Genomic DNA, 26,905 nt, shown 5'->3' with positions numbered 1-26,905 from the left:
GAATGAGATTCAAACCTATTCTCTTTACACCAAATTTTGTTGCGATAGGTTGTATTACAGTACAGTATCCAGATAATTGCCAAATTTAGAGTAAATGCACCTCTTTGAGGGGAAGAGAAGACATACTTTAGTCAACTGAAGGTTAATATTTGGGGCTGCAAAAAGTCATCAAGGACCCAGGCTCCCTCTATCTTTTTGTTCTGCCACATATGAACTTCATAATCCAAATTGGTATTTTTTTTTTACAGCCATTACATCTGGCTTCCAAGAAACTGGCAGGAGGAGATGAGCTTCTCCCCATCCCTCCCTCCCTGACCACATGGTACTACTATTCTTTTTTTTTTTTTTTTAATTTTTTTTTTCAACGTTTTTTATTTATTTTTGGGACAGAGAGAGACAGAGCATGAACGGGGGAGGGGCGGTACTACTATTCTTCACATCGCACTGGCAAGCACTTCACTCACAGGGTCACATATTGCTCCAAAAGAGGCTAGGAAAGGTGGCCCAGACTCTGTTACTAAGGAATAAGCGTGAATGGACATTGGGAAGCAGCTAGCAATATTTGTAGTAAGTACATTTCATTATGATCAAAACTGGGTATCTGGTTATTGGCAGTACAGAGCAATTTGGCATCCTACATCTAAAAGCCCAAGGGTTAACAGGGAGGCATTGTAAAAGTCTAATAGTCTATCAAGAGGCATTGAAAATAATGTTATTTGGAACACCCATTTCATGGGGAGAACTGATAGGATGCTTTTGCCATCAGTTAAGAGCTGAAGTATTATTTCAATAACCAAAGTGTTTAGTCAACAATGATGGAGGTAGTTAGCAGCAGCAATTTGCAGCCCAAACTTTACTTCAACCTACCAACCTGTACATCCAGTTACCTATTCAACATCTCCTTCTGAAAATTTTAAAGACCACCCAAATCCAACAAGTCCAACATCAAAGCCATTTTGTCTCCAAAACCTAGGTCTTCTCCAGTATGTCTCATCTCAGTGAATGATACCACCTTTACCCAGATGCTCAAGCCAGAATCCTGGGTGTCAACCTGGATCTTCCCTTTTCCTTAGCACCAATATCCACTCAGTCACCACATCCTGCACATATTTTACTCCGTGATACCTGTTAAATCCACCCACCTCATTCCATGACCCAGGCCACTAGTTTAATACAACTTAACTCCATTTCTTGTTCTGGACAGCTGTAATAGATTCCCTGTTGGTCCCTCCACACCCATTCTGGCCATACCTCCAACCCAAACCATTGTCAACACTGCAGCCAAAATGTTTACTTGGAAACACAATGAAATCATACCATACCTCAGCATAAAACACGTCAACTGTTCACCATTACTCTTAGAATAAAAATCAAAACCTTTACATGACCTACAAGATTAAATATATCTCCAGTTCATCCCATTTCCTGATTCCACTCACTCTCTGTGATTCAGCAATACCAATTTTTTCCAGTTCCTCAAATATGCCATTTTCTTTCCTGTCTTGGAGCCTTTATACATGGCGCTCCTCCATATAAAAGGTTCTTATTCACCCCCACTACTCACTAATCCTCCCTTCACTCCCTTATTATCAATAACTCAATTCAAATGTCTTCCTCAAGAAAGTGAACAAGTCAGACTAGTCTAAGTACCCCTATTAGACACTCTATTAATATGGCAAACTTACCCTCTGTAGTCCTTTTCATAATTATAATTGAGTAATTAATTGTATCTACTGGCTCCCCTGCTGGAAAGGATGATCCATGAAGACAGGATCATTCTCTATTTTGTTCATATCTATAGCCTCATTTCCTAGCATAGTGACTAGCATAATGTTCTCAGTATACGCCAGTTGAAGAAATGAGTGAACTAATGAATAAGTGAATGAATAAAGAAATCCCATGCAAGCAGAATGTCTCATTCCAGGAGATCAGAAGTAGACTTGACATAGTCATGGGAGAAGGGGGGGGTAGCATGAAGATACCCAGAAGTGGGGTAAATATGGAACACTTTTACTTACTATAAGATCAGAGCTGTACAAACAGCATTACAACCAGTAAGCAGCTGAAATAGGGATCTTCATATTTACCCCACCTAGGATCAGCTAGGTTTCACATCCTTAGGCAGAGTTGACGGATATTTGACAGACTTGAGTGTAACCAGAAGGGTCACCTGAGCTTTCTAAAGTGTAAACTCCATGAAAACAGGAGCTTGGGGTCCACTCTGCTCACAGAGTATCTCAAACACCTAGAATGGTGCCTGGAATAGAGTCAGTGTTCAATAAATATGCATAGAATGAATTTCAACATGCATGGCCACAAGTAAGAAAGAAGTGAGTATTAGCAGCCACAAATTCAAAACAAGAGGCAAGGGGTGGTTGAAAGATGTACAGACTAGCATTCACACACACACACACACACACACACACACACACACACAAGTATTTACAAGGGACACTGTGCAGTCTTTAGTCCTTTGACCCAAGCACAGAGGCTGTAAAGCATCTCATTTTAATCATATTGTTGACACCTTTCACTTTCTCCCCACAGTTTTGCCAGTTTGCTTTGCTTTAAGTGTAGTTTTCAAACACCAGTTACTTCCTTTCACTTTATAGAGCATTCTTATACCATCTGAACCATACCACAAACCGATGGGTAAGTAGGTTTCAGTTTTATTTGGCATGTGAAATAACTATCAGAAATATTAAGGCACTGGTCCAAGTTAGCACTGTCCACAGAACAGCACGAGTGGGACCTGAAATGGTCTTCTACTTCCAGATTCTATTCCTCTTACATTATTCTCACTTCTGGGTAATGGTCATGGCAAAGGAAATAGCACATCCAAAATCAATGACTAGGTCTGGAGAGTGGGCAGAACTATTAAAAACTTGAAGAGATTATTGGTAAAAACTTGCCTATAACATTTGTATAATTTCTGCTCTTCTGAAAGCTTCTTCCACTATGGTTTAAGAAAACAATGCATGTGAGTCTCATCTGAAGTTTACTGATATGGAAATGTTATAGCAATCAAATGTCCTACATTGGCTGATGTAAGATATGGTCACTTTGGGGAAGATATTTACTTTGCCACAACATTCTTCAATACATTTCAAAGACCCAGTCCTCTGGGGCTCAGTTCCAGCTATCCCAAAACAGCCAGCAGAGAGGCAGTGTTTTGGTTTTTATACCTGAATTACCCTACTCTCTACCCTCTGTCTTGCATTGGCCCTAGAGTCCAGCCCACAGTGTTTGCTCAGGCAGAGTCAAGAGGCAGGCATTATAAAGTTCCCTTGTTTGAATGGAGCTGAGATTCAGGGCCACCAGTGATTCTGTACAATCCCAACAGACTACAGCTGGGAGGACTGCATTATGGTAATCAGATTGAAACTAGAGGCCATCACTGGATCACTCCTCTGAATGGGAACCTTGTTACAATACTGATTCTTAACCAGTTGTAACTGGGCTAGGGTCTGAGAATCTTCAGCTCTAACAAGCCCTCAGGGGATTGCAATCCTCACTTGGAGTAGCAAGACCCTAAACCATATCAACACAGCTTCCCACCCAGTTTACCTGCCCTCCTTGTACCTGTACTTCATAGCAGATCACAGAATGTCATTAGACATTTGGAGGGCTATTTGAATAATATCTGTCACCCCCCAAAATGTAAAGTGTTGAGAATATATCACTCAAAATCTAGTCAGGAAAACAGAGACCACATCAGATAGTTTAACAGAAGGCATTTAATTTAGGAAACTAGTTGCAAAGTTGTGGAAAAACTGAGAGTGAAACATTCCAGGGTGAAGCAAGAGCAGGAAGCCCCTAATAGGGCTAGAAGGAAAATGAAAGGAAGGACTTGTACTTGATCCCAAGATCTGGGCTGTTTAGTGGGAGCAGGACTCATGACAGAATATGCCTTGTGGGAGGCAGGACACAGAAAACATGTAGCCACTTCCCAATGTGGAAGATGGGAGCCACAATGAGAAACACCATTGCTTCTCCTCTTATTCCTGCTCAACTATCTTTTTCTAGTACCTTCTATTGGCTGAATCTAGCAAGAAGCCACTTGATGTGGGAATCTGGAAAATACAGTTTGCAGGAAAAGATCAAGAAATTAATCTGTAAACAATTCATCAGTGAGGCGTATCTACTTAACTTAAAGCATAGTGCCTAGCATACAGTAGACATTTTGTAAACATGTGTTGAAAGACTAAACAACTAAAGGAGAAGTAAAAGCCAGATACCCTTTGCACCCTACACGCACGCGCGCACACACACACACACACACACACCCCTCACAGTGGCATACCTTGCACTTATTAAAACTTTGATACTAGCCATCTGTGGCCACTGGCCTGTTGGAATACCAAGCCTCTATATCATCCAAAGTTACCATCATGCCAGACTATAGCCAATGGGAGTGAAGAATTATCCAAGAGCAGTGAATATGGTAAGCAGCTTCCACAGTTGAGCAAAATTCTTTTCTAGTAGTCTGTGGCCCAAACTTGGGAGAGTAGGAGTAGGTGAGCATAAAACATTCTCAGAACAGTTTGGTTGCCACCCACAATAGGGAGGACAGTAATGGTGGCACAACAGCATCATCTGCAGCCAGCACAAGGCTCATAATGGAACAAGCAATCCACCGTTAAGGTAACCTCAGCTTCCCCCAAAGATTCGACTGTTGTTGAATGACACAGTTATGCCAGTCATTCTCTTATAGGACAAGCTGGACCACTATTGCCTACTACCTGGTTCTCAAAGTCAACAGAGTGCAAAATCACTAATAATAATGGACCATTTACTGAGAACTAATGCCACACACTGAATTCAACACCTTTTCCTGCTTTATCTCATTTTGTCCTTGCCTTAACTCAATGAGGTTGGAACTATTCTCATTTCCATCTTCCAAGAGAGGACATTTACCAAGAGACAACTTAGAGACTTAAGTTTTCCTGCTCAAGATCATGTGGCAGATAAGTAACAGAGCTGGATTCAAACCCAGGAAATGTGACTCCAAAGCCACTTTTAATCTCTGATTCACAAGAAAGACTGTCATCATTAGGGCAGGGATTTCCTCACATAGGCATGGGTATGTGGTTTCATTCTTCAGGCCGCAGCACCGCACTGATTCCACAAAGTGGACCAATATTCCTCACATCTGCTTATGTGTGCCTTTCTTAGTGTGATATATATATATATATATATATATATATATATATATATATATTGACTTAAGAAAGGACTTTAGATGTTCAGTAACTCTTGATGATCTAGGAAACTTTTCTAGGAGATCTGAAGCAGAGACTAACATCAGTTCTTAGATGTCTAGTGGCATTCTGAAGTACAGCTACACAAAATAGAGCGGAGCTGGATCTTTTGAGAAGCCTCCTCTCTCCTGTGGTGATGGAAAATGACTATGACACAATGCCATCAACTCTGACCCACCTGACCAAAGTCCATGAAGCTCAGCAATTTTCTCTGGCAGTCTACTTAGCATCTGTCAGAGCCAAGCTTTACTGGGAAGGACGGGCATTCTAGAAAAACTGTCAAATAAGATTTACATTCCAGAAGTTGTACTGGACATTTCTCCTATGTCAGCTGCTTTTAAAAACTGTGTGGGCCCCCCTATAAAGTATCCTAAATCCTACTGGCACCCTGGGATCAAGGAGGGGGGGGTTCTCCTTGGTACAGAAAACCCACTAAGCAATCACACTTAGCTTCCTCATCTTTCCTCCCTCAGGGGCTGCCAGTGGGGTCTTTAATAGAGTAAAGAAGGAGAATTAGGTGCTATCTTTCTCCTGGATGGAAAGCTTTAGCAAGGTCATTAACATTACCTTGAGAAATCTCCCATTTTTCGTTAAAACTGTGGCATTGAAATCTTTGATCAACCCAAAAAAAGTTTAAATCTATCAACTGCTACTTGTTTTTTGAGCACTGGAAAAAAGATAGAAAGGACATGGTCCTGCCCTCAAGGAGCACACAAACTAGTTGGCTAGTGTATCAGATATACATTCCCACAAAAAATGCTGAATAACAAATAATCATGCAAAGTAAGCACTTAGTATTTACATATCTGGGGTTGTTAGGTAAATTTGCTGATCTTGGGTGGCTTTTCTCACATGTCTAGGGGTTGGTTGTCTATAGGCTGGTCAAGTATGGCCTTAGCTAGTTTGACAAGGGTGACTAGTGTTTCATTCCCCTTCTGGGACCAGCAGGCTATCTTGGGCATGTCCTTTTCATGGCAACAGTAGAGTGCAAAAGCACAGGCAAAATGCACAAGCACTTTTTAAATAGGATCTGCTAATATCTTATTAGCCAAGGCAAGTCACGTGTCCAAATCCAGATTGAAGGGTGGAAAATAGACTTTGCCTATTTAGTGAGAAGTACTCCAATGTCACGAGACAAGGGGCAAGGATACAGAAAAGGCTGAGATGTGGGTCCATGAATGGAATCAATCCATAGCAGACAGGTAAGAGAGAAATACAAAAGTGTATACATGACCAAGCTCCCTGGCATGGTTTACCCATGGCTAGCTCTGACCTATGGCTTCAATTTACTGTCTCCTTTCCCACCTATATCGCTTTCTTCATCTCACTAAGAGACTTGGTGTTCTCTCACATCCTGGCCTTGGTCTAATTTCTATCTGCCTGGAAGGCCATTTCTTCCCCCATCTCACCTGACATTTGCCCAGTCAACTCTACTCATTCTTCAGGCTTCAACTCACACTTCAATTCCTCTGCTAAGTCTTTTTTAAACTCTTGAACCTGAGTTGGGACCCATCTGTGTCCCCTCCTCCCCCCTGTTCTCGCCCCCTGTGGCACAAATAAGCTATATTACCATTTACTGTTTACTTGTTTCTTTCTTCCTCTAGACTATATTTTCCAAGAGGGAGGGACTGTAGCCCCAGAGCCCAGCAGTAAAAGCAGTAAATGTGAGATGAATGAAACTGCTCAGAGTCTTGGCACAAGCCGGGAAGGAGAGAAAAAGGACAGCAAACAACACGATCAAGGAGGGAAGAGGAAATTTCCTCCTAAAACAATTAAATAGGAAAGGTGTAGACTAGAGATGGCCTTGAAAGCTAAAAGGGACATGTAGGTTATGTGGATGGATTCAAATACCACTGAAAGTTTCTGAGAAAGAGTGTGTGGCAACGATTCATTTTCAGCATATACTTAAGAATAGCGCTATCCAACAAAAATAAAACATGAACCACTAATGTGGGCCCACTTAGGTAACTTCACATCTTCTGAAAGCCACACTTTAAAAAGTAGAGGTGAAATTTATTTTGCTAAAATATTTTACTTAATCCAGTGTATCCAATATACTATCATTTCTATGTGTAATTAACATAAAAAAAACTAATACATTATTTTACATTATTTTTTTTTATACTATGTCTTTGAACCTCGCTGTGTATTTTACATGTCAAGCACAGCTCCATTTGAATTAGCTACATTTCAAGGGCTCGACAGCCACAGTGGCTAGTGACTACTGTACTGAACAGTTCAGGTGGGGGCAAAGAAGTCATCCAGGAGTAATTTCAGGGCGGTGATAGCAATGAAAATGTTGACAATGTTGAGAATGGAGAGAAAGGCAAGTGTGTGACATTCTCCTGGCAGAATTAGCATGTCAGTTTGTCTGAAAGAGAGCCTTCGCACTGCTAACGTATATTTACACATTTGGCCTTCAGTCTGCATTGGAAAGGAGAATCAGTTCACATACAAGCTGTGATTTTGTTTATATTTCTGTTCTCAAAGATAGCTATTTGGTAGTGAAACCTACCACCTTTATCCAAGCCATGAAAATAGTGAAAATACTTTTGGAGGCTGATTTCCCTAGTGTGGAATGCAAGATTTGTGAAATTCAAGCATATCTGCTAGAATTCAAGCCCATTTTTATGTGATATGGGTCACAATCAATTCAATTCCACAATCATTGAATGAGTTCCCACTAATTGGAAGCTTGAGCTACTGAGCAATTATCCTTTGCAGAAGAGTAAACAAAAGCATAATTTATTAATTTGCTATTTATTCCCCCAGTTATATAATTAGCTAACTGTTGCAGACTTACATTGTGGTTATGTCTGTATGATGTAAAGGTACATAGACATAGTTTATTCAATTTTATGTTAAGCCATACGTGGAGATGATCTATTCTCTGCCTTTTCAGCTATCATGTCTTCATTTTACAAATGAAAAAAATTTAAAAAGAATAAAGGACTTGCCTAAATACAGTCAATGGGAGATTTAATGAGAGTACCCTGAGGTTATTTCTAAAGCTATTTCTATGGCTGTATGTGTGTGCATGATAAACGAATAAAACATATTAATTTATTACATAATTTCCTATCTTTGGAACTATTTTAAGCATATATGTTTCTAATAAAATGAATTGCAAGTAAGACCTCCAGTTCTTAAACAGAACAAAACTTGATTTGTCCCCAAACTGTGTCTTCATATTAGCAGAACTCTCTTATTCTTATGAGCATCTTTAACATATCTTTTTAAATGATCTGGATTGACTGTCTAGACTGTTTCAAGTTCCCTGGATAATTTCACAGCTCCCTCTTTGCTCTGACAATGTTCATATGACCTTGAGTTAAATTAGAGAGGTTTCTTTTCTTCTAAATGTTTCATATGCACTACATACATTACTTAATATTAGAGATTTTTGCTTTAAAAGTATAAGGGAAAAAATTTCCTGTTGAGTGATATTAAATACCACTTATCTGAGATTATCAGGTTACATGACTACACATTTTCCAGCCCTTTCTTTCTGAAAAAAAAATCCACTGTTATTGAAATGTAAAGAAATTAATGCATTTTTAATCAAATCAATATACATTTGCTATAACAAGAGAACAATCCATTTTGAGTTGAGCACTGTGTTTTTTAAAACTAATAGAATCATGGCAGGTCAAGAAACAAATATATTGGAACTTAACTAAATGTGTCTGTTTTGTTGCTAATCCTAATATGATTTCATTAGGAGCATCTGATAAATCTCAAGGGTTTGGACATTCTCTTCTGCTTTTTCATATAACAACGTGGGCAATTAAGAATTCAACAATTAGTTTAAGAATTCAGAAATTACTTTCCCCCGGGATAAACTCACCTCATGAGAAGTGAGGACCTGCAAAGGTGAGACACTCTGGATCCAGTAGGGAGTCTCCAATTTTGACAGTAAGGAACTTATATTCTTATACCGTGTCAGCCTCTGAAAGGTGGGGACGCACCCAGAAGCACCCCATAATTTTTTCACTAATCACATACAAAGCCACAGGATGTCAGAGACTCTTGAAGTATTCTCTAATCCAAGCCTTTCAGCTGCAGATTCGATGCAGAACATAAACCTAAACTCTCCCAGAGTTTACTCACATGTCCAGTTAGCGCCTCTCAAGGTAAACTCCCCATCAGCCTCTTCGAATTCTACTCTATTTTCTTTGTAACTAAAGGAATGTTTGTTAAGGTGCAATTAAGTGCAAAGAGTTCACTCTTTAAGATTTAAGGCATTGCCCTTGGCTTTAGCTTTCAGAGATTTGGTGAGCAAATCTGTATTCACCCTGCTCAGACCCTTCGTGACTTTATAGACTTCAATCACATCCCCGCCAGCCTTCATCTTTCATATTATTCCATCCAAACTAAAGACATCTGAAGATTTGAAACATTTGGAAGCATTCCCTTTCATTTCCAGCCAAGATAAAAATAGAGGCTTCCATTGTGCTCTCAAGGAAAAAAAAAGTCTATGTTTTCGGTACTTGGGGCTGTCTCAAAAAAATGAGATCTCACAGACTATATCTCTAGAGAAGGCACATGAACAGGAGACACTTAGGCCCACGAGAGACCCAAATCTGAATACCTACATCCACTCTCACCTTTAAAAGACTCCTCTTGCTTACACAACCATTCCGGAGTGGGGATGCTGACCCATTTCTTTCTTTTGTATGTATTAAGGGAAAGTTGCCAGAGGAGGAAAGTGTACTGTCCCAAAATATTTCTTCCACAAATTATTTCTTCTTTATCTTTATCTTCCACACAGCTATTGCTGATTTCTTTGATTTAATAAATTGTATGTGTTTTTTCAAGGTAAGAATATTTCTCCTAGCATGAGCTGTAAAACACAAATGTCTCTGAGTTAATTTACCAGTTATCTACACGTAGACTGTGAATTGCTTTAATCAGATTGCTTTCCTTACTGATACTCATGTAAGATGAACACTAAAAGAATTGTGAGTTTTTGACCAGAAGAATAAAAACAGAAGCACAGGGCACTAACAAGAAAGTTAGGTTTGAACTGTCAGATCAATAAGGAGCATTGGACCACCAGCAGATAATGTAAGGTCCTGATCCTTGGGTAGGAGAAGAGAAGAGGGAGGAAACACAAGCCAAAGAGACAGAAGAAAGTAGGAAAGAAGCCAATACACCCAGATTGTAGGTATTTTCAACAGAACATTTGTTGAAAGTTTAATTCTTACAATTGTCTTGCAAATTACAGGTTATTATGCCAATGTACAGATATGAAAACTGAGGCTCAGAGAATCTAATGAAGTTTCAAAGGGTACATATATCACTTATTGAATATTATATACTAAATATGTAAATTTTCTCAGAGAATCCTCAAAATAATTCTAGGAAGTAGGTACTATTGTATGCATTTTAAAGTTGAGAAAACAGGGGCACCTGGGTGGCTCAGTCGGTTAAGCTTCCGACTTCAGGTCAGGTCATGATCTCACGGTTTGTGGGCTTGAGCCCCATGTCTGGCTCTCTGCTGACAGCTCAGAGCCTGGAGCCTCCTTCGGATTCTGTGTGTGTGTCTCTCTCTCTGCCCCTGCCCCACTCATGCTGTCTCTATTTCTCATAAATAAATAAACTTTTAAAAAATAAATAAATACACTTGAGATAACAAAGAGAAAATTTAAGTTTCCAGGGATCCAGAACTAGTAAAGGACAGAGCTGGGGTTAGAACCCAGGTTTTTCTGACTCCACGGCCAAGGCTCCAAACCACTAAGCAGCACTATCCTTCTACCTCAAAGTCAAAACTGTTCTGCTACACCACAGCAATCCAGCACCTTGCTGGCGATAGTTTGCTGCTTGGGGTATTCAGTCAAAGATTTTTTAGCAGGCTTTTTTATAACCCCATCTCCCTTTTTTTGTTGTTGTTCATTAAGATTACCCAGTAAATTCTCATACTATCCTCAGTTATGCAAGTTTGCTCACAAAAGCCTTTCCAAGAAACCGGGTGTCCATGGTATTGGTTCCAGACATTCTAATGACTACTTATGTGTCTTAGCATCAACCACAGGGACCAGTAGGCACAAAGTCACATCAATGAAATGAGAGGATTAGAGCCCTCTTAGCACCAAAATTCCATAATCTTTTTGCAGTCTTCTGTCGACTTGGCGAATTGCAAATCTTCTCCTAAGTATTAAAATTTTGTGTATATTTAGCACAAACTGGAGAAGGTAGAGAACCATTGCAGATTTGTTGTTAAAGCTCCATTGTTGTCCCTACTGCACACAATGTAATGTTGGAGATAATGTATCTGCGGCTTCCTTGTGTGGATATTCCACAATATTAGCTTTGAGGGTTTGTGTTTGTTTAATTCCATTTGCAAACTGGATTCCACAGTGTCACCAAGAGTAAAGCATCTTGCCATTCAGCATCTATGGAGTAGAGAATATATGCCACAAACTTCAGGAATAAACATGAATGTTGACATATAAATTGTGTTCTGTGAGAACTCACAGTATAGAGGAGGGACCAGACAATTATCATAGCTAGCTAACTTTTAATGAGCATCTGATATATGCCAAGCAGTGCTCTGAGCACTTTACATGGATTGTCTCATTTAATCCTCATGTGTGGAGTATGAGGTAAATACTAGTGATATCCTCATTTGACAGATGAAGAAACCGAGTCTAAAGGAGTTAATTAACTTTTTAAAAATCACAGAGATAGTAAATGCTGGAGTTTGGATTATACTTCAGGCTTTAGGTTTTAGCTTATACACTGACCCTTCCTGCTGTACTACTGTCTTATAGTACTTTAGTAAAATTTATGACAAAGGTATCCATGGGAAGCTGTAGGAGCAGAGATAAGGAACATATGACCTAGTCGGGCTTCAGAAATTTCTGGAAAAGTATGTCTTGAGTTTGAGGTTATTGATTTTTTCTTTGGAGAGGATCTTTTCCTTAGTATTGATTATCAAATAAATTTGAATTAAATACCATTTATTTTTTATACCATTATTATTACAATTGAGACAATTTTTATTTCATTCAAAAAAAGGGATTGGGGGAAACCATCCAGTTGGAAATTATTTATTCAAGTTATTTGTTTGAATTCAACCCAAACTTTAAAATTATTTGAACAAGTTATCAAGAGAATAAATTCTGAATAAATTCAGAGCTATAGAACAAAGAATAAACTGAATGACTTCACATGTAGTATTTTAAAAACCAGCAAAATGTGTCTTTTTAGAGTTCTCTTAATTGTGCTTCAATTAAAAAATATTAATAATGTGATTTTTGCTTTACTAGTGGGGGAAAAAAGGAACAAGGGAGGTGGTAAATGCTTTCTGACAACACCAACCTGAAACTCTGGCAAAACTGAAGTTTACTTTGGACGTCCTAGGCCAGCCTTATCTGATCAATTTCTGTTATTTTCCTTAAGCATGGCTCTCAATTCCAACTCCATTTTCTTCTATTATGTGATGTTGTTCAAATCAAAATCAAAGATGAAGTTCAGACTAGAGAGTAAAAATGGACTTGTCCATGGGACACATTTGTTGGGGTCAGAAGGGCAAAGGAGTGAAAGCCAGGATGTCGCTGCCTGTAATCATCCCCTCTGATACTACAAAGAACAGACATTCAGTAACCTCTGAGAGATGATGAAACCTCTGGAGAGCATTCTCACTACAGGAAGGTGGCAAGGAAGCCAAAATAAACAACACAACTTTTAGGCTCAAGCCCACACATGCTTATGACAAAAGGTATTGACAAACTCATCTTCTCTACCATCACCTCCCACCCTCCACCATACCCTAAGGCAGAGCTGTGAGCCATGCTTGACTTTGAAAACAATTCTTAGGTCATTAGGCACCATCTATAAAGTCCAGGCACTAGCTAACTGGAGGCGTAATGGTACCAAGTATCAGTGGGTAAGAGTCATAAGACTTATTCTCTTCACTTGCCTTCTTCTACTCAAACTGTGGCCCATCTACATTTCCACAAATCCCTAAGGGCAGATTTTACTTACTCACCTTTTACCTACCAACCTGCCAGGCAGTCGCTTACGTTTAAAGATGACTCCCTAAGGATAGTTAACTGGGAATGCTCTGTGTCTTGAAATGTCTCTAATTGCTTCCTCATTTTTGTCTAGTTTTTTGTGTGTTCCAAAATGCCCTTAGGGTCTTTTACTGAGCAAATCTTTTTATATTAGCCTTCTAATCATTTCACGATTTTTTTAAAAATTTATTTTACTCTAGTCCAGCCAAAAATCAGAGTACTTAAATAAAACCATCCCTTGGTGTCACTTTCAATTCCAAGATTTCATGATCCCATAAGAATTTTTACTAGAAGTATTGGGGCCAACAAAGAAAAGCAACCATAAAAGTGAAACAGGATTGTTTTAGGTTCAACACAAAGAAGGAATTCTTAAAGATATGAATAAATTAAAAGTAGGACTTTGTATGGGAGCCTGGGTGGCTCAGTTGGTTTAGCAGCCGACTTTGGCTCAGGTCTTGATCTCACAGCTCATGGGTTTGAGCCCCATTTCGGTTTCTGTGCTGACAGCTCAGAGATGGAGCCTGCTTCAGAATCTGTATCTCCCTCTCTGCCCGTCCCTCACCCACACTCTGTCTCTAAAATATAAATAAATAAATTAATTAATTAATTAATTAATTAATGTAGAAATTTGTATAATACCTTTCTATGGTGGACCTTGAGAATAAACTATCTTTGAGGATAGATTAGACTTGATTATTTCTTGAGCTCCTTCCTATCCAAAGACAATTGTATTTATACCTTAAATCAGTGTTTCTTAAAATGAGCTCAGGGACCATAACCTCAGAATTAGGATGTTCATAAATATTCAGATTTCTAGGCTTCACCCCAGAATGCACATTTTTAGCAAACCTCCTAGCTAATATTTATGCATCATAAAATTTAAGAACCACTATAGAGTTAAGAAGAGACTTCCAAATAGTATTTCTGAATGTTTCTAAAGAGGTGCAAATTAGGTATTAAGGTAGAAATCTTTGCTCTGAAGATTGGCCCCTTCTGTAAATACCAAATCACAATGCTAGAGATCTCTTAAAAAGGAAAGCAGTCTAATAAAAATCCCTTAATCTTTTCGTCTGCTAAAGTATTTTCAAAGATTTTTTTTTCAAACTCATTATGGAATGTTTAAAGTCTAAAGAGTTCAGAGTTTGTTCTGATCCAACCCATTCATTTTACAGAAAAGGAAAGTGAGAATGGAAAGATTACAGCTTACCCATGGTCAGTCAGCTAGGAAGGCCAATGGAAGGCTTACAATTCAATTGTTGGTCCTTGTTCCAGTACTCACCTCAAGGTGAATTTCTGCCTACATGGACTATTTCTACAATATGTTTTCAACAACGTTCTTTGATTTATTTTGTTTTAATGACAGAGATTTCTTTTTAAACTCAAAGATGAGCAAGTCACAAAATATAACACTTACCACTCAGTATTACAACTCAAATTTTACTAAAATTTTACCAAGATCATTCTTTAGTACTCAAAGTACTAAAGAGTTGTGGTAGCTACACCTATATTTTAGATAAATTGATCTACTGATCGATTAAAAGACATACAGATGAGACCCATATATGTATGGTAGCTAGGGAAATTCACAGAGACATTTCTAGCAGATCTATTAAATATTCTAGAAAAGGATTGCCTGTCATTCTGCTCATATAAGTATATCTAACATTCATACATTCATTCAATTTACCAATATTTGTCGAGTGCCAACCATGTGCCAGATATTATGCCATTCTATTGTAGTTGCATCTTTTGTGGAAATCAGGTTCTAGGATTAGCACTAGAAGCAAAACTCACAGAATCAAAATTACCATTGGGAAAAAATCTATTAGGAAGGTTTATAACCCCTTCTCCCAGTTCCTTCTCTGACCGAGCACCAGGTGAAGTTCTTAGCTTGCTTTTAGTGACATGTTGTTGTTAAAATTAAGTCTCCTTAAACATTTGAATCATTGTGCATAGAAGTACTCAGTGTAAGAAGCACATAAGGACTGAGACCAACTCAGGAAACAACTTGGGTTCACATCTATCTCTTGCTCATTTATTGGATGAAAAGGCAAGCAGAATCATCCACTCCATTTAAATTATTTTTTTCTTCTCTTTTTTCCACCAAGTGGATAGAGTTGAATTCAAGTGATTTAAATCCAAGTATGTTGGGACCTCTTGCCATTTGTCATAACCTGTTGTCATTTTGCATCATACTGTTCAATCTACATGCTATTCTCTTAAATTGGCTCATCTACACCCACTGGAAGGAAAAATGTAAGAGACTTTCTGTCAAGAGGGGGAGCCTCAGTTTTAACCTCTCTATTGCTAATATCTTCAGGCTGCTATTCAAGTACGTATTCAGTGTTTTACTATCTTCTTGGCCTTGACCTCCTGGCCTCAAGCTGGCAGCTCAAACAGCTTCTATACCCTGGAATAAAGAGTTGGTTCCCTGGCTTGGAAACTGCCGACGCTTTTCCATAGTGCTCCCTAAGCTATTAGGTCAATGGTGGATCCTAACTTCCTTTGATTTGCATAGTATTCACTTCCTACTGCGGCCCCATTCTCCACATGAGCCCCAAATCCTGGAACAACTCCAAATAACATATTTAGATCAGTAATAAAGTTTGGTTACACTTCTATAGTTTATCCTATCAAATTGCCTAAGCTCTGAGGAGGGAGGGAGAAATTGTTTCCAGAAACCATCAATTCACAGCCCATTTATCAACCCTATAGAACAAAGGGTACCATGTGGCACTGAATTATGGGGATTCTTGTCCATTAAAAATAGGATTGACAGCAACAGCTTATTTCACAGAATCCTCTAACTGGAGGTCATTAAATCCAATGACTTCTTGATTGGCTCTGAATTAAGAACCAAAAGATGAAAGACTCCACATTTCCCATCTCTAATCTTATGAGCCACTCAACCTAAATCCTGGGCTTTATTGTCAAGCATCATACTACGTGGAGTAGCATAACAAGCCCCTAACCAGATCAAGCTCACTCAAGCTACAGTATAACAGCATCAGGATTAGTAACTTCCAGGCTAGTGACCACAAGCCATGAAGAGCTAACATTTCCCTAGCTTTGGAAAAATCTGAAGATATCCTGCCACCAAGAGAAATAGTAATGGCACAGCTGGCAAGCACTGAAACTTGGGACTCAGTCGTATTTTATTTTGCTTTCATTCCCCAGTTCTCATTATATTTCCAGCCCCCATCCTCTTCAATAAACATATCTTAATGAAAGTCTTTAAGAAAAAAAAAGTGACTAGAAAACATGTAAAGAAATATTCTTTAATACATGAGTGGTAATTAAAATGTGAGCATGCCCTGAGGGCAGAAAATGGATACCTCTGTTAGGAATTTCAAAGCTAATAAATACAGCAATATAAATACACCATTAAATTGCATTGTAACCAACAAACAGACATATGAATTATTGAGCCGTACATAAACTTTAGGACCTGACTGCAGAAAAGGCCAAGAGCAACCAAAAAAGTTCCAAATTAATTGAGCAAGTAATAGGTTACAGGAGGGTAAAAGGTTTAAAATGGAACAGCTGAAGCCCTGAAGTACATTCTCAAGAGAAGAACACCACGTGGAGAGAGATACAGAGAGAGAGAGAGCAGAAGAGAAGCAACATGGAAGAGTTCAGAGGTTATTCTGCTAAATGCATACCTTGTGGCTTAGATCTCAGCACTGACGCCAGTTTGATTCTGAAGATAGAATATGTTTCTAGAAGCACAGCTGTGGAAACAAAATGAGATTCTATTTTAAATATAATATAGAGCACTGTCTGTGTACCTTTATTAAAAGTCTACTGCAAGCTTCTACTTCTGACCCTGATGGAGTATCAGGGACCAGATTTACCCTCTCACCTTAAGTAACTTTACAAAACAGACCAAACATATGAAGCACTAGTTTCCAGACATTGGACAATAGGAAGCACAGGTCAGTGATGCCAGAGTGAAAGAGTACAAACCAGGTGAGTTTTACCTCGACTGCTCCCTTTTACTGCCTTGAGAGAGTATCTAGGCTATAATGGAGACAGGAAACCCAAACAGAGCCTGGCTTTCTCCCTGAGTTGAGAAGATAGAGCTGACTAAGAAGGGAGGCCAAGTAGGTAGAATTCACAGCACGCCGTACCAGAGAGGGGAATCTCGTGTTCGAAAGATATACAGAGGGTTTCTCTGAGTACTCACCTGACAGCTGACCAGGACATGTATGTGTGAGGAAATTACTGAGGACAGGTAAAGACGGCTGAAAAGAAGCAATCCACAGAGTTCACACACATCTGAAAATAGTTCCATTTCTCCCCTGCCCCCACCACAGTAGAAAACATAACACACAGAGCATCAGGTGGAGGACTCAGAAGGCTATCGACTCAGTAGTGAGAAAAAATTATTCCTAGACGGAAGGTTACTCCACTTAGCAAATTTTTAAAACAGGCCTACCAGATCAAACTGTTTCCAAGTGACTTAAATGTGTCCAGAACAAAGTTCAAGCATATTTAAAAGAATGCAAAATATATTCAGCACCCAACAAGATAAAATTCACAGTAACTGGCATCCAATGAAAAATCACCAAGCATGCAAAGAAGCATAATGAGGAGAAAAACAATGACTAGAAACAGATTCAGAAATGACACAAATGATGGAACAAGTGGGCAAAAATATTAAAACAAATACCACAACTATATTCCATTTATCCAAGGTAGAGCAGTGTCTCTCAGCTTTGGTGCTTCTGCCATTTGGAGCCAGATAATTCTTCATTGAGGGAGCTGTCCTGTGTACTATAGGATGTTTAGCAGCAGCCTGACCTCTACCCACCAGATTCCAGTAGCGTTCCCCATGCTCCCCTGTGACAAGCAAAATATCTTCAGACATTTTCATCTGTCGAGGGCAAAATTACTTCTGGTTGAGCACCACTAAGGTAGAGGAAACCATGAGCAAGTCAAGGAGACTTGCTCCAAAAAAATTAAAATTTCTATAGATGAAAAATGCAATCAGATGAAAAATACACTGAGTGAAATAAACAGCAGATTAGACGCCACAGGAATAAAATGAATAAACCTGGATCTAAAATGACAGAAACTCTCCAAAATGAAACACAGAGAGAGTCTACCCTGTTGTAGAGTTGTTTCTCATAGTACATGTTCTATGAATGGTGTTAGCACATCAGCTACAGGGCTGTTGTAGCAAACCAGTCTAATGAAAAAGGATGGTAGGATGAAAACAACGGTGGCGATGGTAGGAAATCAGTTCCACAACTGCTACTTCTAATAGTGTAGCAGTATAAGGACTAGCTAACATTGAGTTTTCTGTACCACTTTGCTAAGTACTTTGTATGCACTCTTTCATTTAATATTCACAGCAATCCTGAGAGTTAGAAATCACCATTCCTGTTTACAGATAAGGAAGCTGAATTTCAAACACTTTCAATAAATAGCAAAGATCACAGGATCATAGGATCACACAGCTACCAACCGTAAAGGAGGAATTGCAACCTACATCTACTCTACTCTAGAGACTGCTTTTCTAACCACTGGGCTTCCTGATACAGAATGACTGGTTGAAAGCAAGATATTTGAGAGAGAATTCAAAGAAGAATCAAAGTGGAATTTGATGACTGACTTGGATGTAGAAGAAAGAAAATACAGCAAATGGAAAGTATATTTTCCAAGAAAAAGCAGAAGGGTCAAAAATATAAATAAAGCTGTATACATGCACAGCCCACAGAACTTTAGGGCTGGAGGGAATATGAAAGATAATCTCTTCCAGACGCAGATGCACATGCTCACACACATACACACACACACACACACACACACACACACACACACACACACTTTTAAACAGCAAAATAAATACAGATCTAGAGACTTTGCTTTCCTTTTCTACATTTGTTGAGTGTTTTAGTTTTTTAAATGTTTTTATTTATTTTTGAGAAGGAAAGAGACAGAGTGTGAGCAGGAGAGGGTCAGACAGAGAGGGAGACACAGAATCTGACACAGGCTCCAGGCTCTGGGTTGTCAGCACAGAGCCCGACATGGGTCTCAAACCCACGAACTGGGAGATCATGACCTGAGCCAAAGTCAGATGCTTAACTGACGGAGCCACCCAGGCGCCCTTGAGTGTTTTAAATGACTTGTTTAGTTGCCCCAGCTAGTTAAAGGCTATGCCAAGACTTAAGCTCTAATTGTGCTCTTTCTACTCCAACGCCCTGTTTCTCCTGTATAAATATGTAAACGTGCCTACCCCATGCCTAACACATGGCAGATTCCTAATAAATATTAGATGTTTTATTGACAACCAATTAAGCCATTCAAACGACTTGTGCATATAGACACAGCATTACTGCATGGGGGCAGATCCATTCTGAAACTGCCTCAGCTTATTCTTCACAGAATAATCTTATTTACTATCAAATGGTATAGCCAAGTCACAGGGACTGGAGAAAGAACAGATGTTTTAAGGATTATTTCCCCTCACATAGTGTGTTCTTGAAACCCTCTCATGTTAAAGCACCTAACACCAGAGCAGAACGGGAATAGAATAATCATCTTCACATAGACAGCATTACCCATGTTTACAATCCTTCACACAAGAAGGATCAGCTGATGAAGGCAGTCAGTCTGAATGTACAATTATAGGAGCATGACGAAAACCAGGTGAACCATTCACCACAGGGTCTGAATCATTCAGACCCTGTATCAGCCCCCAAACCAAAACCGTGGCCTTAATCCCTTTATCCCCACATTCTGCTCACACAATCGGTATGCCCAGTTAGAGATGGTTTTCTCTGCATAAGACTGCTGTCCTGAGCAACATGTGACATGATTTGCCTTCAAAGAACCTCTCCATCACCCTTGGCACCAACATTTCCTAATGTTTATGTTTTTGAGACGAGAGTGTTGGTGATAAAGCTCTCGGTCACACGGAGGTGCCTTTTTGCTCTGGCAGTTCACAAGATATTCAGTTTTATTTAATGGCTTAACTGCTTCATAATTGCTCATATTCAGCTGCTCCTAAGCCTGAATGATCTCAGCTTTTAATATGCCTTGTCTAATTTTTAGCCACATCAATCTATACAAATAGCTCATCACTACTCTGAAATGCTAATGCTTGTCACATATTTCAATCGCCTCTATAAGACCTTGTTCCTGTGTTCATAAATCTTGTTAACATTTCAGGACCTTTATTTTCTTGTCCAATGATTCAAAGATACATATAAATAGGTATAGATATAGATATAGATATAGATATAGATATAGATGTATAAGACCTCATCTTTTCCAAGGATTCAATATTTTTAAAATATGAAATAAAAAAAGATAAGTGACTTCTTTTTTACTAAATCTACTTAACACTATTTATAATTATTTGTAGCATTTTACACCTTCTGCCTTGTTTTCATGGTTATTCACATATTTTTCTTACCTCCTCTTCTTGTTTATAAACACTATGGGATAAACCAAGGAGACAAAAAAACAACTGGGGGAAGAGGGGTAAGAGGGGCCAGAGGCCACTTTTCAAGATGTTATCTGAGAGCTGAAAAGTGGGAATGGAAAGTCACAACGAGGACTGGTTCAGTTCTCTTACTTTCTGTAGGAGAACAGCATGCAAATCAACAGTCACGATGTGACAGTGACCTATTTCATCAGAATGTTAATTTCTCCAGTAAGGTAAGTAATTACATCATCAGAAAGGGGTAGGGCAATAGCAAGAAAAAGTTTCCAAGTCAGCTTGAAGTGTAAAGGTGCAACTGTAACATGCCCCATAACAGGGTAAATGACATCGACTGGAGATCCACAAAGGTCCTCTAAGTTACTGATACTGTCTTTCTAGATTATCTGTTAAGTATATGCTGATATATTAGTCTGTCTAATTACATCCTCCAAGGTAGAGACTATTTTTTTAAAAGCAGCCTCTCTATCTTTATGTACTGTTTACGGTATATCACCCCCACTAAAACATAAGCTCTGAGAATCCTGAAACTCTGTTGGTTTTTTTCACAACAGCATACCCAGCTGTGGAATAAGGCACATAGTAGGCACTCAATGTGCTAAAGAAATGAGTGATACTAACCTGGTATCAATGTGAACTTAAATTGGTTGCTAATAAGACTGTACGGCCCTTGGGCCCAGAAGGGAGCTTTCACAGCTAAATAAAATAGTGTCTATTTTTAAAACCAATCAAGTGCCCCTACGATAAAAGACTCTTACAATGGTCCTATATTCTTTAGGCTGCAAATGCTAGACGTGGCAGATCTGAGCAGCAGCCCATCCCTGCCCCTCTTCCAACTCCATGCACCCCAGACACCCAGGCTCAGGAAGAAAGCAAAAAACAGTGGCCCAAGGAATGCGCTTACTGGAGTTGATGCTCTTCCAGAGGACTTTCAAAGCACCACTACTGCTCGTAGGAAGGGTGACCATCTGGTACTATCTCCCAGCTCTCCTCTTCCTTGCGCTCTTTTCTGAGCTGAGAATGTACAGGGTTTCTCTCTCTTTTCAGTAACTTAATAGCATACAGTACCACAGATTGAACTTTCAGTGTTTGTTTCAATTCCTACATGTAAATATCCATTTTCCTTAAACCCAGTGTCATTACCTTCGAGGGCATAATCATCCACAGGACTGTTTCAGTTGTATCTACCAGAATTCATTATTACCCAAGCACCGTAAAATCATTCACAGATCGTGGTCTTCCCTGAGAGCAGAAAAATAAGGTACTTGACATAATTCTTAACTACATTGACTGGACCTTCCACAAATGTTCCAATAAAAGAATTGTTCTTTCTCCCTCGTCAAGTACTTATTACCCTTAATAGCACCTGTTATGACTGAGGCCTTTAGCAAAAAGAATGTTAGCTTAAAATTGTATGTTGTTAGTTATAATTTGCCTGCTGGGAAAAATGTTGCGTAAGTAATAAATACATTTTATTAATAGAAAACTAGGTCAGAATAAAAAAGTCCACTCTCCAACTACCTTTCTTCTCTTTCCCCTAATTTGTGCTACTTTCCAAAAGCTGCAGGTGCTCCCGGGAATGACTATAACAGCTGGAGCAGGGTTCTCCTTACAAAAGCAGCCATAGGGAAACTACTTGCATCAAATTGGTCTCCTGTGTTCTGGCCTCCCTTTCTGCAACAATTTACCTCCATTTAGTTTCTCCTCCCTTTCATTAATGTCACATGGCATCATGATCTGATAAACCCATTCACAGTAAAACATCAGAGGACTAACATGTCACTTTGCTCAGGGGTATTTGTGTTTCAAAGAAGGTGTGGGAGGTAAAAAAGCAATATTTAAACCAAAGTAATTAATTTCTAATGGAATTTCAAGTCTTTTTCATCTACCAGTAAGATCCAACTACCCACAGATCTCAGAGGCATTCATTTTTTTATTCATTTATCCATTCAGTCACCAGATGTTTATTGAGAGCTTACTATGTACCAGTCACTGAGCAAAGTACTAAAAATGTAATAATATGGCAGACCTAGTCCCTGACCTCACAGAACTTATACACAATTCTCTCAATCTTGTTTCACATAAGAACACTGAAGCCTGATTCAACATTGTAGCCAACACACTTCAAATACCTTTTACTTCTTTCGAGGCCCCCAAACTCCCAGAAATTTCTATCCCGATTTTAACTAAAAAGCATTTCCTAGTTCTGATATCTGTCAAGTCTTTAATTTCTCCTCAACCTCTACGACTAAAAAGTTGATCTGCCAGAAGTGTTCCAAAACTTTTCTCTAAAGCACTTCAGGGTCAGTTTCAAATTTACAAACTGGAGAGACCCCTTGAATAGTTTCTCTGTAAAATGATCCTCGAGGTAAAAGTAGCAGCTTTCTTCAAAAAGGAAAGTCATTCGGTACATTAGGAAGTGTGACATCACACCTTCCAGCAGCAGCCCATCACAGAAATAAGAGGCCAACTGACCCAAAGAGAACCTGAGTGATAGCAAACAGCCTGGAAAAGGCAATCAGTATCCATAAGAATAATCACTTTAGATGTTTCCACCCGGCCACCATTCTGTCAGAGTCTGTGCCTTCCCCCTGGATACACCCCTTTTAATCATTTCTCTTTAATTGTCAGATAGATTTTTTCTGGTTTTGCTCATATCATTAAATATTTTTCTATTTTGTTTCAGCCTCATCAGTTTCAACATGGATAGTGCGTCTTGATCCCATCCTGCAGAAGCTAGGGGGAAAAGGACAATTTTGCCACTGAAACCTAAAGTTTGACATCTAAATATGATGGGATTTATCAAAGAAGCCAGTGACAGGCAGGAGACATATTTCCAGATGACCTAAGGGTATCAGGTAAAACTCTCAGTGGTGATACAGGAGCACTGTGGATGGCAATAATGGTCAAAAGTCCACTGAACCAAAGTTGTGGTTGTAGCAAAGGAAAAGGAGGTCATTTTGGAGCAAACACCATTCGTAAATTTGGGGACGGCTGAATTAAATTAGTAGGCTGCAAAGAAATTTATTTCTGGAGACAATTTTCAGGGCTGCTCTAGCAGACTTTGAAGACCAGGAATTAGAGATACTTTTAAAAACTGTTTGATCTATATATAGGGAAAAGAAGCTATATAAAGGAAAGGGAAGTAAAATACTCAGCTGGTTCTATGTGAAGCAGAGCAAAGTCTTTTCTAGTAATGTTTTGCATGTGGAGCTATGCTACAATTACTTTAAAATGACTAAGGTTAATAGTTGGAGCATCCAAACAATACTGCAAAAATTTAGAAGGCTATAAGTAAATAGTTATTAGGATATTTGGAAATAAATTTAGACAGGTGTACAAATCTTGATGATGACTTAAAAAAAAACAGTGCTGGCAAAAGAAAAAACTGTAGATAATAATAATCAAGATTTTAAATTTTCCTCTGGATTTAAGCCAAAAAAATCCACATCTAAATCTGACCTACAACTGTGGTCTTCACATGTCTATTTTAAGTGGGTAATATCTATCTTCTGTCTTAAGTTTTTATGATTACTTAAAGTATATAATCCTTTCTTGCTACTATCCCCAACTTCTTTCTTGCAAGGAGACAGACCATTTTCGGTACATAAAGGAAATTCCTCTGTGCCCCATCCCTCACCTACACACACATCTTCTTTCCCTACAACAGCCCCTCCCAGCTATAAAGAAGAGGTTGGGCCTTGGGAATGGTAACTTTGCCATGCCCTGACTACATATGTCCTCAGGAATCACAGCCCAAGTGAGTAAGGGGTTGAGTAATTCATTTATTCAGAATAGAGCTGTTAATTCACAGTCCTTGGTCATGAATTTTTCCCATCTCCAAGATGCAAAACATTCTACTCTGTCACCTCCATTAGACGAAATTCCAGCCCTGTTTCAAAGTTCCATTCAAGTTCCACTTCATCCACACATTTTCCCTGACCCCATCCAAACAACTTGAACACTTTCTTCTCTCTGAGCCACCTGGATCTCACAGTAAGGACACTTACTGCCAATAACAGAAATGTGGGGCAAACCTAACCACAGTGAATGCTCCTCAACTACAGACTGTGCTGGGTTTGATAGTGTCCATCCAGAACCTCAGAGTAGGACTTTAGTTAGAAATAGGGTTTTCCAGATATCATCAGTTAAGATGAGATCATAGTGGACTCAGGTGAGACCTATTCCAATGACTGGTGTCTTCATAAGGAGAGAAACACATATGCACAGAGGGGAGACTACATGAAAAAGTAGAGGCAGAGTTTCGTTGCCACAAGCAAACTAAGCCAAGGATTGCCAGAAACCATCAGAAGCTAGAAAAGGCAAGAATGGATTCTTTCCTACAGCCTTTGGAGAGAGCATGGCCCTGTCAACAACCTCCAGAACTATGAGAGAATAAATTTCTGTTGTTTTAAGCCACCCAGGTTTTGATTATTTGTTATAGCAGCTCTAGGAAACTAATACATAGACCACATCTTATACCTGTATTTCTTCAGATTTCACAGAGTTTGGGGTTTATTGCTGATAATAAATAATGTTTGTTGACTAACAGGAAGGCCCTTTATGATGATTGTAAGAGTCAGGGAAGCTGGCCTGTGTGGCTATAACTGAGAGCTGGTCTTTTAGTGGAAACAATGGACCACCTCAAGATTGTTGCAAAGAACGAGAGTCCTGCTAGTGATTTCCCAGTGTCAAGGATAGATTCAAGTCCCAGGGATAGAGAAGAGCAGGGGTTTTTATGGATTTCTTACTAGGACAGAGGGGTTAGTATATCAAATATATTTTCTATTCAAAATCTCTTGAATAGAGAGATTTCTCTTACCTATATACTGTTTATTTAATTCTTTTCTTAAATGGGAGCTATAGGATTAATTTTTTTAATGTTTATTTATTTTAGAGAGAGAAAGAGAGACAGAGCATAAGTGGGGGAGGGGCAGAGAGAGGGGGGGACACAGAATCTGAAGCAGGCTCCAGGCTCTGAGCTGTCAGCACAGAGTCCGACCGGATTCAAACCCATGAACTGTGAGATCATGACCTGAGCCGAAGTCAGATGCTTGACCAACTGAGCCACCCAGGTGCCCGGGAGCTATAGAATTATGAGTAGAGGCAAAGATTCTCTTTAAGATAATTTTGCTCAGAGCCTTTGATATGCTAATATGATCATTAACTTCCACAAACATGTATAGTTTTCAAATTTCCCACATTTATTTGATCATGGATTACTTTGGGTTACAGAGTAATATTTTGAGTTATAGATTTTAGGAAACTCACCTAATTAATACCTTGCCTTGAGATTCTTTGGATGGAAAGTAACAGAAAAAAAAATGATTCAGTGTGGCTTAAATAATAAGAATTATTACTCATATAAGTTCTTCATTAAGTGTCTGCAGGGATAGTTAGTTCAGTGGATCAGAATTGTCATCAGGCCCCATGAATTTTGTCTCTCCCTTTTGCCTTTCTCAGCAAAGGTTGTGTGGTTCCCTTCCTGACTACAGTAGTACCAGCCATCATCACACCATATATGCCAACATCCTCCGGAAAAATCAAATACTATTTTCCCTCATGTGTCACTTTTAGTCAGAGAGGCAAATATTTCCCAGAAGCCCCCTGTCCAATTCCTGTTACATCTCATTGGTCAAAATTGTGTCACACTTCCATGCTTAATCCAACCACTGGCAAGGGGAATTGGGCCACCATGATTGGCTTAAATCACTCATGATCATGATTCATTCTCTAGGACTGGGAAGGGAGCCCCTCAGAATGAATGATTCACACTCCCGTGACAGTGCAGAAGAGGATAAAACATAACCATGGTTATGTTAGTATGGTAGAACTGTTGTTGGGCCCCACAACAGCCATCCACCCCTTCTTCCATACCAACAGAACCACCATTTTGTGCAGAACAGTGATGTGCTCAATTTCCACCATTTGAATCATGATTAGCTAAGCCATTGTTAGTGATCCCATTCATTTTTGCCTAATACTGGCTTTCTCATACTTATACTATAGGTGGTATAGGACATGTTTCTGGTCAACAAGATATGAGTGAACATCTTGTGGATATATTTAATATATCTATATATCTATAGGTATCTATATATCTATCAATCTATCTACACACAGAGAGAGCCTGAAACAGAGACAAAAAGGGAATTACCTTAAGCCACTTCTTCTTC

At 39.1% G+C, this 26,905-nt stretch overlaps 1 long non-coding RNA gene across 1 annotated transcript; it reads right to left on the bottom strand.

The window, feature by feature from the left end:
- Positions 1–9,807: 9,807 nt before the first annotated feature.
- LOC109269701 (uncharacterized) lies at positions 9,808–17,594 on the bottom strand. Its single transcript, XR_002081223.2, has 3 exons — positions 17,466–17,594; positions 16,942–17,010; positions 9,808–10,104 (listed from the first exon to the last, which is right to left on the bottom strand). It is a non-coding gene; the product is annotated as an uncharacterized LOC109269701 (long non-coding RNA).
- Positions 17,595–26,905: the final 9,311 nt, after the last annotated feature.

This window comes from Panthera pardus, unplaced genomic scaffold (assembly GCF_024362965.1).
Source record: "Panthera pardus isolate Hobbes unplaced genomic scaffold, ASM2436296v1 HiC_scaffold_10, whole genome shotgun sequence".
Classification (NCBI taxonomy): Eukaryota; Metazoa; Chordata; class Mammalia; order Carnivora; family Felidae; genus Panthera; species Panthera pardus.
This window is presented reverse-complemented; position numbering and strand designations above follow the sequence as displayed.